We start from the raw sequence: 20,214 nt of genomic DNA, 5'->3' as shown, positions 1-20,214 counted from the left end.
AGTTGAGGTTGCTGTTGAGTCCTAATTCTCTATAATTAACATAATATGACATTTTCACCCCTGCTGAAGCCAGTTTCCACATTAGTGGTATCTGCCAGTCTCTCCAGCCCAAGTCACATGGTTTGTTAGGCTCCAGTTTTAAAAACAGGAAGGTACAACACTTGCCCATGAAATATGTACATGTAGCAATCACACATTTGGGTGGAGTGAATAATTGCTACAACTAGATTACATTTTCAAAACCTTCTCATGATATTTTTGGACACAATTTCAAAAAAAAAAGGGGAGAGAAAGTACTCAAAGAACTATTTGGGGATGTTTTTTCTCATGGTTTTTAACAATCATAATAGTCTTGTGGCTAAGGCATGGGATGGAGCCTTGAGGGACAACAGTTAAATTCCTGATTGTGCCACTGACTTCAAGTCACTTCATCTGTCTTTCGCAAAAAGAAAAGGAGTACTTGTGGCACCTTAGAGACTAACCAATTTATTTGAGCATAAGCTTTCGTGAACTACAGCTCACTTCATCCGATGAAGTGGGCTGTAGCTCACGAAAGCTTATGCTCAAATAAATTGGTTAGTCTCTAAGGTGCCACAAGTACTCCTTTTCTTTTTGCTAATACAGACTAACACAGCTGTTACTCTGAAACCGTTCATCTGTCTTTGTGTCAGTTCCCCACCTCTAACAAAGCAATAACAGTAGTGTTGTGGAGATAAATACACACTAGTACTTGGGTGGTGCTCTGATTCTACAGCAATGGCGGGGGGGGGGTGTCATATAAATGCTCAGATTTAGGGGAGTGGGGGAACAATAGCCTCTCTCACCACCCATAATTGCGGTCTCTTGCTGGGGTCAGTGCCTGACTTGCAGTTGCTATTGGGTACTTACATGTTTATTTGACAGTAGTGTTATCAGGTGTGCCCTGCTACTTTGGGTTATGCTCATTTATTAGGGTTACTCTTCTAGTGGGGGTGGGGGGATGTTCTGTAATTATATTAATGTACTGCTTATGTCACTTGTGTGTTCATATGGAGCTCTACTCCTTCCTTCTGCAGGTCCCCTCCCAATGGAGCTATCCTGCAAGACCTAGGTTCCACAGGACTGGGTTCCTCCAGCCCTAGAACCAGATGAACCCACACACACACACACACACACACACAGCAAGTCTGAACGGACCAGGTCAATCGGCACTCTCAAGCTGACCCCCTTGTATGTCTCTGCTGCTTTTCCCAGCCTATTGAGTACACTTTCAGCTGCCCCCCACCCTTATATGCCACAGGTTTAACATGTCACTATCTCCACTTTCACATCACAATTGTACTGGTAGTAACCCACTTGATGAGCAAACCCCACAGTATTTTTGGGCTCTACAGGGATCTTTAGCTTAGGTAAAAGAAGCGTTGCTGCAGAGTAAATGGGGGAAGCTAAAAACACAAAAGAGTAAAGTTCAGAGAGAGAGAGAGAGAAGCAACCAGCTTAACCATAAAAGTTATTTATTGAATAATAGTGATAACTACACAAAGAGAGCATAAACCAACATAACATACATTATTAAAGGTCAATACCTGAGGTAGAAAGGAAAACAGAGAGAGAGAAAGAAAAGAATCTCACCATTCCCTGAAGCATGAACTGGTCAGGGTTCCCAGATGATGGAGGTAGCTCAGGGTTCTGAGTGCAGGAGACAGGCAGAGCCCCCAGCACGATCAGTCAGGAGATGGAGTCCCAGTAGAACTGATACAGCGTTTGGGTCCATGCATCAGAACACTGACTGGAGGGTGAGTAGAGATTTTCGTAGATAAAATACAATGGTTCAAGGGAGAAAACTAGATTTGTTTATAGATAAACTGATGACTCAAGGGTTTTCTTTAGGCTAGAAAATAGGAGCTGATCACTCTTGGCTACGGGTGGTGTTTTCTTCCAGGGAGCTTACAGTGCAACTAAGCTGCTTCAGTATTTTGGATATCAATCAAGGATTTATTACTAGAATTGGTCTGATAATTGCTGAGCTGGGTGTGTGCAGGTGTAGGTTCATTAACATCTGGAGCAGAGATCCCCCATGATGCCGTGCTTCCCTGCTTTTCTGGTCCCAGAGTTCAGTGTGGTTCTCTGTTCTCCATTCTGTATGCAAATTGAGATGTCTCCCTGTACCATCTTTCATGCAGATGAGGCTAGGGGAGTTGTCTCTGTTTTCCATTCTGTATGCTAATGGAGATGTCTTAGTCTTGTCACCCTTGTCAGGAGGGGTCTACGTGTGTCTCCCATCCGCCCTTCATTGCTCTCTGCAAGGTTTTTCTCTGATGGTTTTTGTTTAAGCAGAGGCTGGTTGGGGGGTGTCTTTCATGAATCAGACAGGCTAGATACTGTGCCCTGGTTCCCCAAGAACACAGAGCTGACTGGCATTGGTAGCTGCAAGTGCAAAGAACCGCAGGTGCAGAATTGTGCCTGAAATTATTTGTATCCGTAATCTCACAAGATTAAAAAAGGAGAACTAGCAAAGGCTCGTTGAAAATTTGTCCCATAATACCTGAGTTTCACACAACAAGCTTTACCAAGTTCCTAGGTTCCTGTAAATCATGACACTCAGGTTGTCATGATTAGTAATTACCTGGTAAGTGGGATATGGGTTTGTCTGGCTCCCTTAGTTGTGAGCTATCTGATCCCACAGAGCTATTTATGTGTCGTAGGTTATTATGATCCCCATTACAATTGTATCTGAGTAGTTGTATACTTACCTCATATTTATCCTCACAACATCTCTGTAAAATTATTATCCCCCTTTCACATACAGGGAATTGAGGCACAGAGAGACTAAGTGACTTGCCCAAGGTCACATGTGGAGTCTATGGTAGAGCAGGGATTTGAACCTGGATGTCCAAGTCCTAGGCTGGGACCCAAACTACTGGATGATCCATCCTCTCTAGTTAGTTGCTCTGGAGTCCCAACCCGTTCATCCCTATCACAAGCAGGATGAGGCCCCACTGTGAAATTACATCTCTCTGCTGTGTTTTTAAAGTAAACTTTTACATGAAAGCCAGCAAGTTTTTAAAAAATGAGTATTGCCCTAAGTGCAAATAACAATACAGCGTGCCATGGCACCAGAGGGTACAGTGGATTGGAAGCTACAGAACACACTTGTCTGTGTTTTCAGGGACCCTGATGCTGCATGGCCTTTGCAGCAGGTGCATTCAGTTTTCTTCCTCAGAGTTCAGCTTACAAATAAACTTGAGACAGGGAGAATATCAAATACCCAGGGAAGAAAAAGAGTGACTCTTCCCCAATGGCCCAGATTAGTTATGTTCCACAATAGCTCCTTGCATCAGGGTGGCCACTTACTTAGCTCCCCCTTGTGGCCAGGGTCACTTTGCAGGTACCCAGTCCCTGTTAGCCATCACCTACAGGCTCCCTAAGCACTCCACACAACCTCACTTGTGGATAACAGCACCCCACCCAGGGCTCATTTAATAACCAAAAAGATTAAAACAATCCTCAGGGTCCCCAAAATAATGTCCATATCGATAACACAAAAATTCACATTCAGCGCTAGTTCTTCTGCCTCACGCAGAGCTCTGTGTGTATCAGTCAGTCTGTTCCACTGGAAGCCACAGTTCCAGCCCTTTCTGGCTTCCTTCTTCTGTCAGTGTGTCCCCTGTTCTGCGGGAGGAGGCAGTCTATATACTGGCCTTCTCCAGACAGCTCATCCCAATTGGCTGGAAGAGATGGGAGCCCTGCCCTACCCCACACTACAGGGCTCCTGATCCCATGCCCTTAAAGGAACAGTATCCTGGATTTCCCTCCTCCCCCCAGTCCAACTCCTAATTCTCCAGGAGCACTTCCTCTCTTCTGCTACTGGGCCATTTCTTGGGTCTTTGTTCATTCCAGCTCCTTGGAATGGGGTCTTCTGGCCTCCTGTACTCTTATAGAGCTAGTGTACTGCATTACACTCCCCAGATAGACACTCCATTCCAGAATAAAAGCCACTTCATTCTGCAATAATTACTTTGGAAGTGCACTAATTATTCTGTGACTTTTTTTTTCCAGAATAGATTGACTATATATATATTTTATTATTCCAGAATAGCTATGCTGGTCAACTTCTCCATGTAGACAAGGCCAGAGAGACGCTTGATATGCTTTGTTTTCATGTCTATCATATGCCAATAACTGAGATCTTTGTGAGGAAGGATGTTTACACCATGATACTACCTTCTACTTTGATATCCATGATCTCCATTGCACTAATCACTGTCTCTGGAACAAAATGCTTAATTCTTGCTCCTGAAGGTTTTGTGATTTCCAGGGTAACACATGGTATGATTTCATTTCAATCAATGTTAAATGCTTATCATGAACCCTCTCAAAAGACAGAAGTGGTTTTTGTACACATACATAATTGGAAGCAAACTCGGTTAAAACAGGAAATCAGTGTGAAATCCCACAGGAATTCAGCATTTATGCAGATGTAAGCAGCGTCTGAATGAATTCTCCCTTGACAGCTAGCTGGAAGGGGGAAAGACTTCAGGAGCAAACTGTATTTACATGAACACACCTACTCTGCTTAGATATCCATGGTGGTGTTAGAGCTGTGTTGCTCAAAGTGATCAACTTTGGCTGGTGTCTGGGTTACAAATCACTGTAGTACTGAATGCAGGGGTAGTGAAATGCTGTTATCGATATTGTTGTCTTTATTGTATGAATAAAGGGGAGCAGAACTGGGCTTAACCTGTCCCAAATAAGGGGATCAGCTGAACGGACCTCGTTAAGCCAGGGGCTCAAATGCCAGACCCCTTTGAAAGTAAGTGTGTGGGGGATAGGTAACCCAGCCAGAAAGTGTGGACTCTCCCTAAGGGTCCCAGGTCTGGTTTAACCTGTTCCTCCCCACTGTTTAAAGCTAGAGCTAAACAGGTTTCATTAGGAGCCTTTTGTTATCTTAAGTGTTCAATGAGAGCTGAAATCAGTTGTGATGGGGCAGCGTTTCTGCCCAGCCTGCTGAGAGCTAAAAATCACTAAGAGACTAACCTACAGAGATCACAGCAGAGAGGCCGGTGGCAGAATGAGGTGACTGATGGGCAGCTGGTGAAAGTGATGAGCAGTCAGCAGGGCGGCCAGATGGTGGGTGCAGTGGCTGGCAGGGTGGCCTGGCGGAGCAAGCCAGTTGTCTTCTTCCCTGGGTGGGAGGTGAACTCACGCAGCACCTCTGAACCCTGGGTCCTCACTGACCAAGGACAACCACCAGTGGGGTATGGTGAGGGAGCAGAGAGGAGCACAGTAAAGGAACTTTTGGTTGTAGAACTCAAGAACATGAGGCAGAAGGCACTACCCCACAGACTCTGGGGTGTGTGTCCTGCTCACAGTTTTAGGTTTATGAATCCTTTTGGCATTTTCCCTAATTAATGACAGGTGACTTCCTTCCTTTCATTAAAAATTTCTTTGCTACACTCAGACTGTGCTTGCGAGTGGGGAAGTATTGCCTCTCCGAGGCACCCAGAGTGGTGTGTAATTTTCCCAGGTTACTGGGTGGGGGCTCGAGTTGGTTCTATGTTGTATTGTTGAAAAGGAACTCATCCCTAGATATTGAACCCAGCCTGGTTGCTGCTGGCTGCAACGGGCAGAAGGTTGATACATAAAATGACTTTTCATGGGAAAAGCAAATGCTTAAAAATGAAATCAAAGAAGCCTCCAGCCTTTGAAACTTGAAGGGCATTTCTAATCCATATTTATTTTTGGAAAAAGCAAGTTATGCAGTGAGTAGGGTGTAGATTTTGCGCTTGATATCAAGTCTTCTGCTTGTGTGGAATGCAGCAACACATCTGGGTACAGGCTTGTGCTTGTGTGATTGTATTTTATTACACTTAATGTGTGAATACTACTCTGCCTGCTTCTAAATAGTGGATTAGTTTGGTATTTGTAGTTGGTCCTGTTGGTGGCGGGTTTTTGTTGTTGTTTTTTTTAAGACCCCGGGATGGATAGTCGTTGATATATAAACATAGAGACATGTTCAAGGTCTCCTCTGTGAGCATTGTCCCAATGGGTCTACACTCTACTGCCTGCCTTGTGGAGCCTTTGCATCTTAGGTGGTGGGAGACTGAGTCTTTTCTGTGGTGACCCCATAGGACTGGTGATTCATAACTTGCTGGTTATCCATTTCAGCAACTTCCTTCCTGTTTTCAAAAGACTGTTGAAGTCCGTTCTTTATCAGAGCTATTTCCTGTTTTCAGTCTGCTCCCTTGCAAGATTACTCACCTTCTTGCATAACATTTCTCTTTTGGCTTTTTAGCTTGGGTGCTTCTTCCTCGCTTAATTCAAGTCTCCAAACTGAAAAGCCCTATCAAATAGTGCTGTTGATCTCATGAGAACCAGCTTTCTGTTGAGCTTTTCTGTACAGAAAGGCCAGTTCTTCCTCACTTTCTCTAAATGAATTTGCTCACCTGCTCTAATTAATACTCTTGTAACAGTTTCTTTGTACATGTGATCTGCCGATTTGCGTTATGTGTTACGGGAGGGGTTTTCAGAAGCATTCAAAACAAGCCTAACTTCACTCCCATTGAAGTCAATGGTGAAAGCTCCCATTGACTTTAGAGAGAAGCGTTAGGGCAAGAATGAGCATTTCTGAACATCCCACCCCATAGTTTTTCATAAGCCTTGATGAGTATTTCACCAAGCCTGGGTAAGGAATGGTGTCCCTCACCTCTGTTTGTCAGAGGGTGGAGATGGATGGCAGGAGAAAGATCACTTGATCATTACCTGTTAGGTTCACTCCCTCTGGGGCACCTGGCATTGGCCACTGTCGGTAGACAGGATACTGGGCTGGATGGACCTTTGATCTGATCCAGTATGGCCATTCTTATGTTCTTATTTTTGGTACCACTAACTTTGGACCGTATCACTTACCAGGAAACAAGAATACAAAATGAGTTCAATTTTTCTTAGCTTTGCTATGATGATGATGATTTAACACTTACATTATGGTAGTGGCTAAATTGTCATTTTACTTCTAATGTGGGCATAGGCAATTTCTAAAGATCAATGTGTTCCTGCAGTGCTTCCTCCTATGAGTAATCCTATTCATGAGCATGCATTACAGAATTGAATCATGTTGGCGTTATAAAGCAAATGAAACAATCATAGAACAGAGCTAGAAATCATAACACTTGAAAGGAGAGAACATTCCTCTCCTATTTCCTGTCCTTTCTCCTATTTTTTTAATTTTAGGTCACTTCTTAGCTTTAAGTTTAGTGTGCTTATAAATGATCCACTTTCTGTTATTTATCAAACTCTCCCCCCTTTTTTTCTTTCCATCTGACCTCTCTTCTATTAATCAAAAGCAGGATGTGCAATTTCAAAAAGGGACAGAGTCAGATGAATAAACAGGTCAAGGTCAAATGGAAAGTATGTATATTGAAAAAAAATCCACAATGGACCCTAATTTGTGTGTCAGCAAGATTGCCCCCAAAAAGCTCTGGTATTTATCAGTAATGGGAAGGTCTGAACATAACACATGCACCAAGACTCTAGATTAAAAATAACAGCACTTATTTTGACACAAGACCAATTGTCTAGAGATGTGCACAACTACTTGGTGATATTTTTATGGATTTCTTATTACATTACAGTAGAGTTCACAGTGTGCTAGGCACTATCCAAATATGTAATGAGCAGTAGGGCCAGCCCCAAGCATGTCAAAATAAACCCCAAGAATTCATGAGATCATGAGATTTTTAAAATGTTAAGTTTATTTGTTTTTTGAGCTTTTAGGGTGCAGTTGGGTCACATTTCCAGGCTTTTCTCTGCAACCATGACAGTTAGAAACATTCTTTTAAACATATAAGATGAGATTCTTACATAATCACTTGCCTCCAGGAGCTGGGGCTTTAAGAAACACTAAAATGTTGCAAGGCTTGGAGCACTGAGAGAGACACAATCCTGAAGAGCTGTTTGGATTTTTATCCTCCTGAGTTTGCAGCATTCAATTTTACAGTTTGAGTGCAGTGATTCTTAAGCTGTTGGCTCCCAGAGAGCTGTGGTGACTTCACCTGGTGTCCATGCCCCCATGCTCAGCAAAGTGCCTGTAAACATAGCTGTTGTCTGTCTCCTCCTTCCCCAAAGTGCACAGGCTGCTCATGAACTCTCCCCCTACCCCCCTGGCAGCAGGGTAAGAGACAGAGCTGAGTGGGATCCTGATATCCATCTACACTTACCTGCTATTACAGTATGTCCCTTTTGTATCACCGGGCTGTGGTGTTGTATAGTCTTCCAAGAATTTTAGTAGTGTGAGAGACCGTTTTGACTCTTGAGAAGACATGCTGCCTTGTCGTTTAGGTTTGGGTTATGCTAGGTTTGTGATGCAGAGGCAGCTTTGGGACAAAGGAAGCTGTGCAAGCTGCAGGAGAATTTGTCATCTGCCTTGGGTTCTGATTAGAGTCAATTAATGAGACCGTTTCCCCCTGGGAACCAGGCATTTGTGTTGGACTGAGATTCCTGGAAGAAGGGCTTGGCCTGTATGCTGCTTGACCATCTATGTTCCAGGACTGGTATTTATGCATTTTATGCATAAATAAGACATTACATTTAGAGTATACCCAGACTCCACATCACTGATGCCTCCTCCACTGGGAAATCAGCCTGCAAAGCCTAGGGCGTCCGCAGAGTGGTGATGCTGATGTCAAAGTGAAACGCTGGTGCTGGAAATAGGGGCAGCAATCTATCCTCCCCCCATGCACACATTTATCAGGCACATGTCTCATTCATGGACCTGGATACCTGGTTGCCTCATTCATATAAAGTGTTGCCCTGAGAGGGATCGTTTGCTGTGACGGGCTACTATACTCTTTCTGGTCAACAACTACCCCACCAGAATCACACATCCATTTTTTCAGCATTGATAGAACTGTAATCTACTTGTGCTTCTTTTATTCCTCCTCTTCTGGCAGCATTCCCCATGCTCCTCTCTTTCCTCCATATTTTCTGGGCTGCTTCTTCCTTCTTTTTTTTTCTATGCCCCAATCCTTGTCCAGATCAGAAAGTTCTGCTACGTGATCATAGAAATAGGGGTGATGTGGGTCCTTCTGCAATCAAAAACTGAGAGTCTGCAATGAAGTTTTCCTGGCAGTCATTCTACAGAACTATGTCAGATTGAAAATACCTTAAACTTATCAGGTTTGGACCTGTTAGGTACTTGGAGGGAAGACCTTGAAAGAAATTTTAAGTGTGGCAAGAGGTGATGTCGATGACTGGGTAGGAGGCATATTTTCCTTTGAATCGGCATTGAACCAATATGACTGCTGGAAGCCTCTTTGAGTAAGTAGTAAAACCAAGTCCTGATCACATGTGGTCAGGTAAGTATCTTATAGCACTTTCCACTAGAATTTGGGTGTTCAGCCATGGTGTCCTAGCTAAATACCATTGTAAGTGTCAAATCCTGAGGTCCTGCATAACGTCACCTGATATCTGCAAATTGAAGTCCAACCCCCACTACTTAAAATAAATAAATCAATCAATCAATCTGCAGTACTGTAGACAGAAGTTCTGTTTCATACTATTTTATGTTCACCAGCATTAAACTAAACAATAAATACAAATCCCCAAGTGTCTGTGCTTCTGTCAGTCTCATGTCTTCCAGTGCTGTCTCTTCTCAACTCTCATCTGAAATCATGAGTCTGATTCTCCACTCACCCCACTTTTACAACATAAGTCTACAGACTTAAAAGGAGTCACTCCTGATTTGCATCAGCATGTGGGTGGGAAGAGAATGGGACCAATGTATAGTCAGTCCCTGGTGTGTGCATGTCTTGATTTCCGTTTCCCTTTGATAGTGTTTAGTTCTGTAAAGGATTTGGGGGTCCATTTTCTATAAAAGGGGCTACATAAATTAAAGCTCTGTTCCTGGGAATCTGCGCTTCCATGGAAATCTGTTCTGTAAAGACTCTTCCTTTTCTAAGGAACTTCACTTTAGTGAGGTTTCCCACATCAAACACGTGAGGGGCTAAATAGTACAATGGGTCAATGCATCAGCTTTTCCTCTCTGGACAGATGGTTGATATAGCTTAGGTCACAAGTGAAACAAATTTTGTTGCCGTACCCTAGTTCCCAGTGGACACTTATCCACATTACTTACAAATCCACGGCACGTGATGGAGCAGTTTCAGGACACTTGGTGATCTTGGCACTGACATAGGAAGCATGTTTCTGCTCAGGATTTGCAGTTGGCAGAGCTGTGTCAAAAGCAATACTTTGTATTTGTATTGAAGCATCCATCAAAGGATCTGAAAGTTAAACAAGATCCTGCAACATAGGGGAGCATTAGTCTCATTCTACAGAGGAGAAACTGAGGCACTGAAAGGTTGTGATTTTTCACAGAAAACTGTAGTGCTGAGAACAAAAACCAGATGTACTGAATCTCAGTCCGGTGGGTTTTTTAGCTAAAAAATCATCTTTAATAAATAAATAAATATCCTGGGACAGCTCTTCAGCTGGTGTGAGTTTGCGTCACTTTATTGACTTGAAGTCAATAGAGCTACATGGATTTATAGATCTAGCTCTGATAAATAATATGCTGCAAACCACAAACATCATCCAGTCTCGCCAGTCTCCTGACAGAAAAGGGAAGAGAGTGCTATTTCTTGTTTGTTTGTGTGTTTTGGCTATCTGAATTATTGATATGTCCCCTGAAACTCTCTATAATTTCCCACTGAGCACAGAGGCATTTCAGTGGTAAGGGCAGACCTGGTCAAGCTGCTAGCGTTTCTGCTGCTGAACTTAGCATACAAGCTGTTCATAGCAGCAACAGATGTTTCTGCTTTTTAAGGTCTCTGGGAACCTTATTGAATATTTTTTTTATTTTCTTGTAGGAACAAATGCCAGCATAGCCGAGATCCAAAAAGCTTGACCTCAACCTTATGTTGTTGTTGGAAGGTTCTGTGCCTGGATATCCTATTGTCCTTCTCATATAATAAACTGGCGGCTATGAATACCAGATTTGTGTTTTCACACATACAGAGTTTATGGATAGATTCAGTTATTCTAATAATTCTCATGGCAGCAAAATACTGGAAAATAATTGAATATGGAAGGCACGATCTCTCTTGATGCTGTGCAGTACTGGAGATGCACCTTGCTTATGCAGTGTTGACCAAGCTGAAAATTTAACTTAAAACAGATCTTCCACCCATTGATTTTGCTTGTACCTTGAGCAGTCATTGCCAAATGACAATAAAGCCAAACATGAGCATTTACTGACTTTGACTCTGTTTTGGGTGCCCAGCAGGAAACATCTACGGGACCTGAGCTGGGACCCCAATAACCAGAACACACACACTGTGTGGACATTCATGATTTTTTTTTTTTTGGTTTGAGTTTGGAGCTAGATTCATCCCCTAAATGCAAATGGCATCTCCCCAGGCTAGAGAGGTCTTGCACATCAGGTGGCTTTCCCTCCTGGGCAGGCTGTGTTCCACAGACAACTTCCCTCGTGGTTTCTAACAGGGAAAGAACAACTTTATTTTCCAATGGAGGCTTCGCATGAGCCCTGTAGGCAGTGGCTGCTGAGATGATACACTGAATCAGTGCATCGCCTCGTCTCCCTACCTTCACCCCTTCTCCAGACAGCACTGCCTATGTTTGGGACAGCACTGGCCCTGCAACCTGGCTTATACTAGCAAAAGTTACCAAATACCCAAAGGTAAATTTAGTCCTTCCAGTCAATTTTTTCAATAAAACCATGTTAGCAAAGCAGGCGCCCCATTCATACATAAGTGTCATTTGGAACAGCAGTTAATAGTTTGAGGTTATATATATTTTAGCCAACAAAGTGAGAAATTGCTCAGCTAGCCTTTGCTTTCAAGTCTAAAAATTGAATGCTTTTCTCTAGAAAGATGTTGGCTCATACTTTTTATGCACTGGGCTCAGTACTTTCTAAAAAGTTTTTTTATAGTTCAGCATCAATGTTCCAAAAGGCTTTTAAGAAAATCCAAGTGTGCTTCTCTCTCGAAGCTGGCTGAGTGCAGTGGGAATGTTTAACGGTCTGCCAGGAGCGCCTATAAAATATGGCACTGAAAGAAAACAAGGCTTCCAGTACTCCCTGTCTCGTGATTCACAACTGTTTAAAGCCTTCCTGCTTGTAATTTAAACTTTAATGTCTTTCAGTTTATATCCTCCCAGCCTTTATTTAGAGATGGGTTGAGACTGGAGAATGAGACCAGAGTGGCAATATGTGTATTATCAAACTATCTACAGTGAGCTGGGTAGCTGGCCTGGCACACTGTGATGTCATAACATGCCTCTGTTTATAACATTCCCTAGTGCAGTGGATAAGACTAAATCTTGCCTATGGCTCTGCTCAGTTTAGTGTGTTGTTTGCATATAGCCTCCTCTGATATAGAGTCAGAGGTGGATATAAGTCTGGGTGCTATGAAAATAATACTCTGTGCTCTTGCTTTGATGGTAGGCAGTATGTAGCCCATGTACGATGTTTGGAAACCAGTGGGTGTGTTAATAGTATAAGCGAAAGTGAAATCACGCTTCTCAGGGCCTTTCTTTAGTCACGAAGATTCAAAACCAGTCTCATTGCCTCACAGGGTCTTGCCTAGCCCTTGTCTCCTGGGCTTCAGTTATTACAGCCTTTCTTGCGGGGCTTCATGCCCCTTCCTAGCTGAGGCTTTCCCTAAGTAACTCCTGCTCTCTGAGGGTATCGCCTGCTCCAGCCTTCTGCTCAACAGGCATAGAGAGCCACCTGCTCCCTGGTCCTTCCCTGACCCTGGGTTTCCCCACTCTGCTCCTCTGCCTAAGAGGCAAGAAGCTTTACATGTGATTTCCCGTAGAGCACATAGAATGCTAAGAGAAGATATGTGCCCTGCAACTATAGCTCCCAATTTTAAAGGGCCCAGGGCTGTACCACGAGCACTGGGATGTGATCACAGGCTCCTAAGACCCCGTGTCCTCCTGTTGCACTGCAATTCAATACGACTGTTTGCAGTGTTTGCCAGGAAACCAAGCAAAACTTCCCGATTTACTTTTTTCATATTTGGCTAGAATGTCCTATGTTCATAACTGGATACAGGCCCAAACATCAACCTCCCATCTGAGCCCTTTCAGATTAGGGCTGCCAACCTTCCAGATTGTCCTGGAGTCTCCAGGAATTAAAGATTAATTTTTAATTAAAAATTAATGTCATGTGATGAAATGTCCAGGAATTCGTCCATCCACAGTTGGCAACCCTATTTCAGATCTGAATCCTTAGGTGAGAACAAGCTCTTGGTCTGGATTCTGGGCCAGATTCAAAGTGTGACCAGATCTGTTTTTAGATGTAGGCAAAACCAACCTAAATCTCCTTAGGCTTTATCCTTATTAAATCCTAGCCTTGATAGGTTACAGTTCAAGCTGCAGACCCAAATGCTAACCCTCTTATGGATATGGACCCAGTCTCCTTCCTCATCCTTTCTTTAGAGCTAACATTGCTTTTCATCTAGCCCTCTCAGTGACACAGGGACACGGTTTTGCTATATATAAAAGTGGGAAAGAGGTGTTTAATACAAGGACCCAATGATATATTTGTCACTGCAATGACTAAAGCTATTGCTTTAAATAGCAGTTCAGTAGAAATGGAGAGGAGACAGACATTCTAAACAAGCACTGCTGAACAGAACCATGGCTGACAGGGCATTCTGGGCACTTACTCCCTCAGAGAGAGCGAGAGTTGTTAAATGTCTCTTTCTCTCGCCCCACACAATAATATAAATGTAGTAAAGTCTACATCTCACTGTCTGCAAGTGCCGCGTTAACTCTTTCCCTGTTATGTCTTAAATAATCATAAGATACTGAAGCTCATTTCCTTCGCAGTTAATAATAAAGCAATCTCATCTGTTGACAAAAGAGATCCAAAGGGGCCCTTGTGATTAGCGTAGAATGGATCCAGAATTATCCCGGCAGTTCTATTAGTTGTATTATGGCAGTGCTTAGTGGGCCCTTTGTGCTGGGCACTGGACAAACACATTGTAAGAAACAGTCCCTGCATCCCCAAACAGATTACAATGTAACTAGACAAGATGGACAAAGGGAGGGAGGGAAAAGAGAGCCTCATACTTGCCCTAAGTCAGACAGAAGGTCAGTGAAGAGACTAGAACCATGATCTCCTGGCTCGGTCGTGTCCTGACCGCTAGCTCACACTGCCTACCACCGCGTCAGTCATGATCTTTTTGCCCCTGTAGTTTGCTGACAAAGTGCTTTGTTTGTAATGTCGGATCCCCCCTACTAATGACTTGAAAGGGCAATTAATCTATCCATGAATACGTGAAGAACTTGAAGTTACGCAAGCTGTTTCTAGTTACAATGGTAGCTTTGTGTAGACTGTCCATGCTACACCATGCTTATGTTCACAAAGACTTCTTAGTGCAAAGGATTATTTGTTAATTTACCATGTTCTCTCTAAAATGGGAAATACTGTATTAAAAGAAGATAAAAGGCCAAATTTTCAGCATTGCCTTAACTGGGCCTCCATTTTTCCAGATGCATTTTAGTGCCTTCAGTTATTTGGGGCCACAATTTAGATCATTCCGATGTTCAAGTCCCTGACTGACTGAAGATCAGGGACTGAAGTCTCTTAGTGACCTAATATGCTTTACCTATACGTTTCTGCATTCCCAAACGCAGATGGCAGTGTCTGAACAATCTAGTCTTACCGTTTGTAAGGTCATAAGAGTATAACCATTTTAAATCAGTATCTAACCTCCTTATATCCACCGCGCACAAAACACCACAGATGTCACTAGTTACCACACAGGGTGGGCACTGCAAAAGGTCAAGTCAGGAATAGCTCTTGGAGACTTTGATTCTTAGGCTTGGTCTACGCCTAACTCTTAGGTTGACCTAGCTCCGTCGCACAGCATGTCCCTGACAGATGAATTTAAGTCAACCTAAGCCCTGGTGTGTGCACGACTATGCTGATAGACGTATTCGTCTGTCAACACAGCTACCGCGTGGGTGCTTAACTGTAGCGATGGAAAATTCCTTCTGTCACCGAAGCAAATATCGACTGTCGAGTGCTACAGCAGCACAGCTGCAGCAGTGTAGACATACCCTTAAATGTGATCCCTTCAGGTCAAGTTGGTGGGACGTTGGTGGGCTAAAGTGGAATACTTGCAAAATTTGCACTGCCATTGCTTAAGCTGTACCAGCTAAATGGATGGTCTTGGTAACTGCAGTACAATATACTCGTGTGTGTGTGTACGAGAGAGATTGAGAGATCAGATAGATGTATATGTAGACGGGGAAAACTTGTGTTTCACTCTGATTCAGATGCGTGAAGCAAAGGCAATAACACTACTAGAGAACTGGGGGAAAGGGCTCTTCACTGAAGAGTCAGTCCTGCTCCCACTGAAGTCAGTTACAAACTACTATTGATTTCAATAGGAGCAGAATCAGGCCTGTGGAGCTACACCCTAAAAGGTGCTGAACTTCCTTAACTCCCTCGAAAGCAGTTTGGTCCCCAAACTGTGCGGAGGAACATTTGAGGAAGTGTGGCGGGGCCTGGGCCCAAGGTGGATGGGGAGGGAGAGCCACCCAGCCCAGCTCTGCCCCAGCTCTGCACCGACCACAGCTCCAGCCATAGCTCCACTCCTGGCTGCAGCCCTGGCTCCTGACCGCAGCTCCGCTCCCGGCCTGGCGCCCCCCGAGCCTCGGCCCCCTACTGTGGCTCTGCTCCGGGCCCTGGCCCTGCCCTCAGCTGTGACTCTGGCCTTGGTCCCTGGATCTCGTCTCGGCCCAGCCACGGTTCTGGATCCAACCTTGTCGCCCTTACCTCTGTCCACATCTCCCCCACAGGAGCCGGTGCCCTGGTTCCCCACTGTGGCTCCCAGGGGTGGAGGGGTTTGGATAAGGATAAGGAGGGGGACGTGACATGAAAAGTTTGGGGACCACTGCTCTAAAGCCCATAGGAGCTAGAAGTACTCTGTGTCTGGCAGGACTGGGCTATTACCTACTGCTGCAATGCTCCATGGTGTTTTGAGTTTGTACACTTTTTAAACCCTTACTGTCCTATTAAGAGGGATTTATGTTCTTGAGTCTTATCAACGTTTACAAAATGTATCTGATCTCTGGCAATCGGTACAGCATTCTTTCACAGCTGGCTGCCCATGAAAGTCACATGAAATCTGATGGGAAGTTTCACAAGGTTGTGTTAGGTTGGGGCAGTATTTAACTCATGCCAACCCATATTTAAGGAATAACTTCTAGAAAGAGAGTTAGAGTAGCACACTCTTCCTTCCTTCTGTAAATATGCTGTTCAAATGCTTCATTTTTGTTGCCATACAGCAAACTTCTATGAGTCAGCGTAATTTGCATTACAATGGACAGTGATCAAATGTGCCCAGAACAGAGAAATTATGCACCCTACCCCCTCAAATCTTAATGGAAATATGTAGGTCCCTCCCATCACAATGAGGCTAATGCCTTACCTTGGTTGTAAGCTCTTTGGGGCAGGGGAGCACCTATCGCAATGGAGTCCTGGTCTACGGTGGGGCTCCCAGGTGCTACAGTACAACAAATAATGACTCTCTGTAACAGCTGGTTTTTAGCTTTAAATACCTGAAATATTCCTTTTCTAATTCTTTCTAGCCTGTGTACATGTCAAAGGCTGTGTGAATTCAGAAGGAGTGAAGGGCACGCAGCACCTTCCAGGATCCAGGCCTGTGTTGCTGCCATCCAGAACACTGAATAGCCTGTGTTTCTCTATGGGTATGTTTTTTGCATTTTTTTTTTTTTTTTTCATATTCTATTACTCGGCTTATCCAAATACTTTTGTTTGAATAGTATTACTGTATCAGCTGTGGTGTTGTTGAGCCGTTGAATTGCCACGCCTAATGAGATCAGTTTTCTCTTGTCACCAGTTAGGGTGGCCACCGCTGAGGTACAAAAAACGGGGACATCCTGGGTGATCCTGAATGCTAAAACTGGCCAGCTGGCAGAGTGCACTGAGCACCCTTATCGATTTTTCCAGAGCAGCTCCCTCAAAAAAAAAAAAGGATGATCCCTGGCAGGTAGCAATCCTGGTATCGTGGCTATTGATGCACAAGAAAAATCCTGGCTGTCAGTAACTTAGTATATACTAAAAGAAAAGGAGTACTTGTGGCACCTTAGAGACTAACCAATTTGTCTGAGCATAAGCTGTAGCTCACGAAAGCTTAGGCTCAAATAAATTGGTTAGTCTCTAAGGTGCCACAAGTACTCCTTTTCTTTTTGCGAATACAGACTAACACGGCTGCTACTCTGAAACCTTAGTATATACTGACATCTAGTGGCTTTGTTAGCAAGAGGGAAACCATAAAACAAGAAGTGGCTTGTGTTTTCTATAATTTTCTTCCTAAAGGTATGTTCTAAGTACAATAGTGAAAAATGTTAGCATTTTAGAAAAACCCTGCATTGCTGGAGAGAAGAAAAAGCAGCAGTCCTTGCCCAAGATTGTTTCAAGTGTGTCAACTTTTTCAAACACTACTTTAGAGAAATGAATATGCATACATATCGTTTTACCCGCTGTTATTTACTGGAACCATTTCTGGTGAATGCACCTGAATTTGAAGGAGTTCTAATCTGCCATAAGTAAACTTTAAGCTCATAAAGTTTATCGGAAACACATTTTAAGAGTGGAGGACGAGAGCCCAAACTACTAAGTTCAGATCTGGATGAAAACTTTTCTAAAGTGTGTGTGTGTGTGTGTACGTGTGTGTACTGAGCGGAGAGGGGGAAGGATCCATGGATTGACTGTGACCCGTTTAAGAAATAAGAGCCAGCTATAAGGTCAGACATAATTCAAATCTAAACTTTTCAGCAGCTAGTTTTTCAAATATGGGACTTTGCCCCATATTGAACCCTCTGGTAAAGAAACATGTCAGAGCACCAATACAGTGTTTCCCAGTGGATTTTTTTTTTTAAAGCTCTGTTGCTTCTTCAGAACGAGAATAATATCCCATTCCCAACCAGGCGGCGTTCACTTCCACTTGGCAAAGAGATTTCTTCCTTTTTTGTTGCCAAAGTAGCTGAAATCTACGTGTGGCCCGGCCTCTTGGGTTAGATTCAGTTGCTTCCTTTTTAATGTGTCCTATGGGCACATGTGACACTGCAAAACTTCACTGGGAACCCACCAGAGAAACTGAGCTTTCATGAAATAAAAACCTCACACCTCAGTGGGCCTGATTTCTCAGAAGTGCTAAGCACCCACAGTTCCAGTAAAAGTTAGTGACAGTTGTGAGTGCTGGGCAGCTCTGAAAATCTGGCCGTAGGTGTCTAAAATGGGGCCCAATCCTTCAAAATACAGGGCACCTCCTGTGAGGTTAGTGGGAATCAAGGGTTTGTACACCCAACAGAAAGTGCAAAGCACTTTGCAATATTAGGCCCTTCTATTGTAAATCCTTTGGAGTAGGAGCCATATCTTCTCTGTTTTACATAGTCCTGAACACACTGATAACTCTCAACAAATACTAATGCCAACACAATGCTGCAAATATGGTTTGTTAGTTAGCTTGATGGCTCTGTAGATGGTTCAGCCCAAGCCTTGTTAGCCTTTGGCTTTTTAAAAATTTCTTGGGAACTGACCTCTTCCAATGGCCTTTACCTGCTTCACAACTGACCCACTCTGCGGGGTACTGTACCTTCAAGAGCTAGTTGGAGCCGATGTATGTTCTGTTTATGCAGAGGCTCATGTTAAGTTAGAAGTCAGAGTCTGAATCGAGCAGACCTCCATCAGACTCCTTGACTCGATGCAATGGTAAAAAAAAGTGGATAAACAAACCTAAATCCCATATTCCTCATATGAGAAATGGGTAAACTCACATTACCCTTGAGTACGCCACTGGCTTAGCGTGGTTAGTGAACATAACACGCTCTACCAATGGGGCGGCAGAGGTATGTGATGGTGTTGCCTTCATTGTCCGTCTTGGTGTTCAGACAGTGGAATGCTGGGATGTACTGAATGCAGATCAGCATTAGCTGGGCTATTCCCTATGTACGGTAGCAACTGGAGACAGTAAATGGAAGGGAAGTTGTTAAAATGTCTAGATATGTCCATTGCGCTGGTTTTATGAATGCTTTATGTTTATATTTTGTTTGCAGCATTGTTGTAGCCATGTTGGGCCCAGGATATGAGAGAGACAAGATGGGTGAAGTAATATCTTCTAGTGGACCAACTTCTGTGGATGAAGGAGACAAGCATTCCAGATCCACAGAGCCCAACATCAATATCAGATGGTACGGACATACAGTTAGGAAACCCAGTTCTGCCCTTGGACACTGAAACTCCATAATGAGCAAAGTTCTGTTAAATGTCATGTAACTTTGATTGTTTTGAATTAAACATTAATTGCCATCTCAAGGTCAAAGGAAGCAATTAAAACTGGTTGTTTGCAACGGAAACGATCAGTTAAGATTTAACGTGTTTGGCCCAAACATCAAAATGGAATATTTAAAAGACTATTTAAAATGGATACCATATTTGAATGACAGCATTGCACATACTGACCTGAGCTCACAGGAAGCCTCCTCAAACGTATCCATAGATTAATAGATTCCAAGAGGGACCATAGTTATAATCGAATCTGACCTCCCGTATACTACAGGCCATAGACCTTCCCCACAATAATTCCTAGAGTAGAGCTTTCAGAAAAACATCTGATTTTTAAGGTCCATTAAAATCAATGGAAAAAAGCCTCCTCAACCCAATGAGAGCTGGACTAACTGCAGAATTGTTGAGTGAAGCCTAAAACTTTGGACACGTAAACTTTATACTGTGAAAATACTTTTTTTTTAATTGTCTTTGCTAGCTGTGAGAAATTATGCTGATCTGAGTCTGAAACTCTGAATTAGACACCAAATTAGAAGATATTTGGCAGTATGTAACGGACCCAGTGCACATTGATCCGTTTAGGCCAGGCCACAGGTACATTGGCATACAGAGCGGAGGAAATACACATCCCCACTGCTGTGCTATTCCTTTTGGGAGGATAAATATATTCTTATGGCATGAGTCACCAGATGGTGGAATTACATAGTCTTACACATTTTCTTTCTTGGTGTTCAAGCAAGTTTTTAGTCTTGGAAGAAATGATGTGTTGTTTTTCTGATGCAGATTCTTTGGAAGAGCTGTGACAAGTAGCAAGGGTGTTTGCTCTTTGCCTTAATCACTCATCTAGATTCAGTTCTTGAGGCACAGCTCCCTGGAAACCAAGCACCAGTGCT

The 20,214-nt window shown here is 43.4% G+C and overlaps 1 long non-coding RNA gene across 2 annotated transcripts in view; it reads left to right on the top strand.

Moving 5' to 3' along the window:
• Nucleotides 1-19,229, top strand: part of LOC141988078 (uncharacterized) — a 79,185-nt gene extending 59,956 nt beyond the window's left edge. For both annotated transcript variants that reach the window (XR_012639650.1, XR_012639651.1), the window contains exons 2-3: nt 16,603-16,722; nt 19,093-19,229. This is a non-coding gene — a long non-coding RNA (uncharacterized LOC141988078). The remainder of the gene's footprint in view (nt 1-16,602; nt 16,723-19,092) is intronic.
• Nucleotides 19,230-20,214: the final 985 nt, after the last annotated feature.

The sequence above is a fragment of the Natator depressus genome, chromosome 5 (assembly GCF_965152275.1).
Source record: "Natator depressus isolate rNatDep1 chromosome 5, rNatDep2.hap1, whole genome shotgun sequence".
NCBI lineage: Eukaryota > Metazoa > Chordata > Testudines > Cheloniidae > Natator > Natator depressus.
The sequence above is the reverse complement of the archived record's forward strand: the minus strand, read 5'-3'. Positions and strand labels throughout refer to the sequence as shown.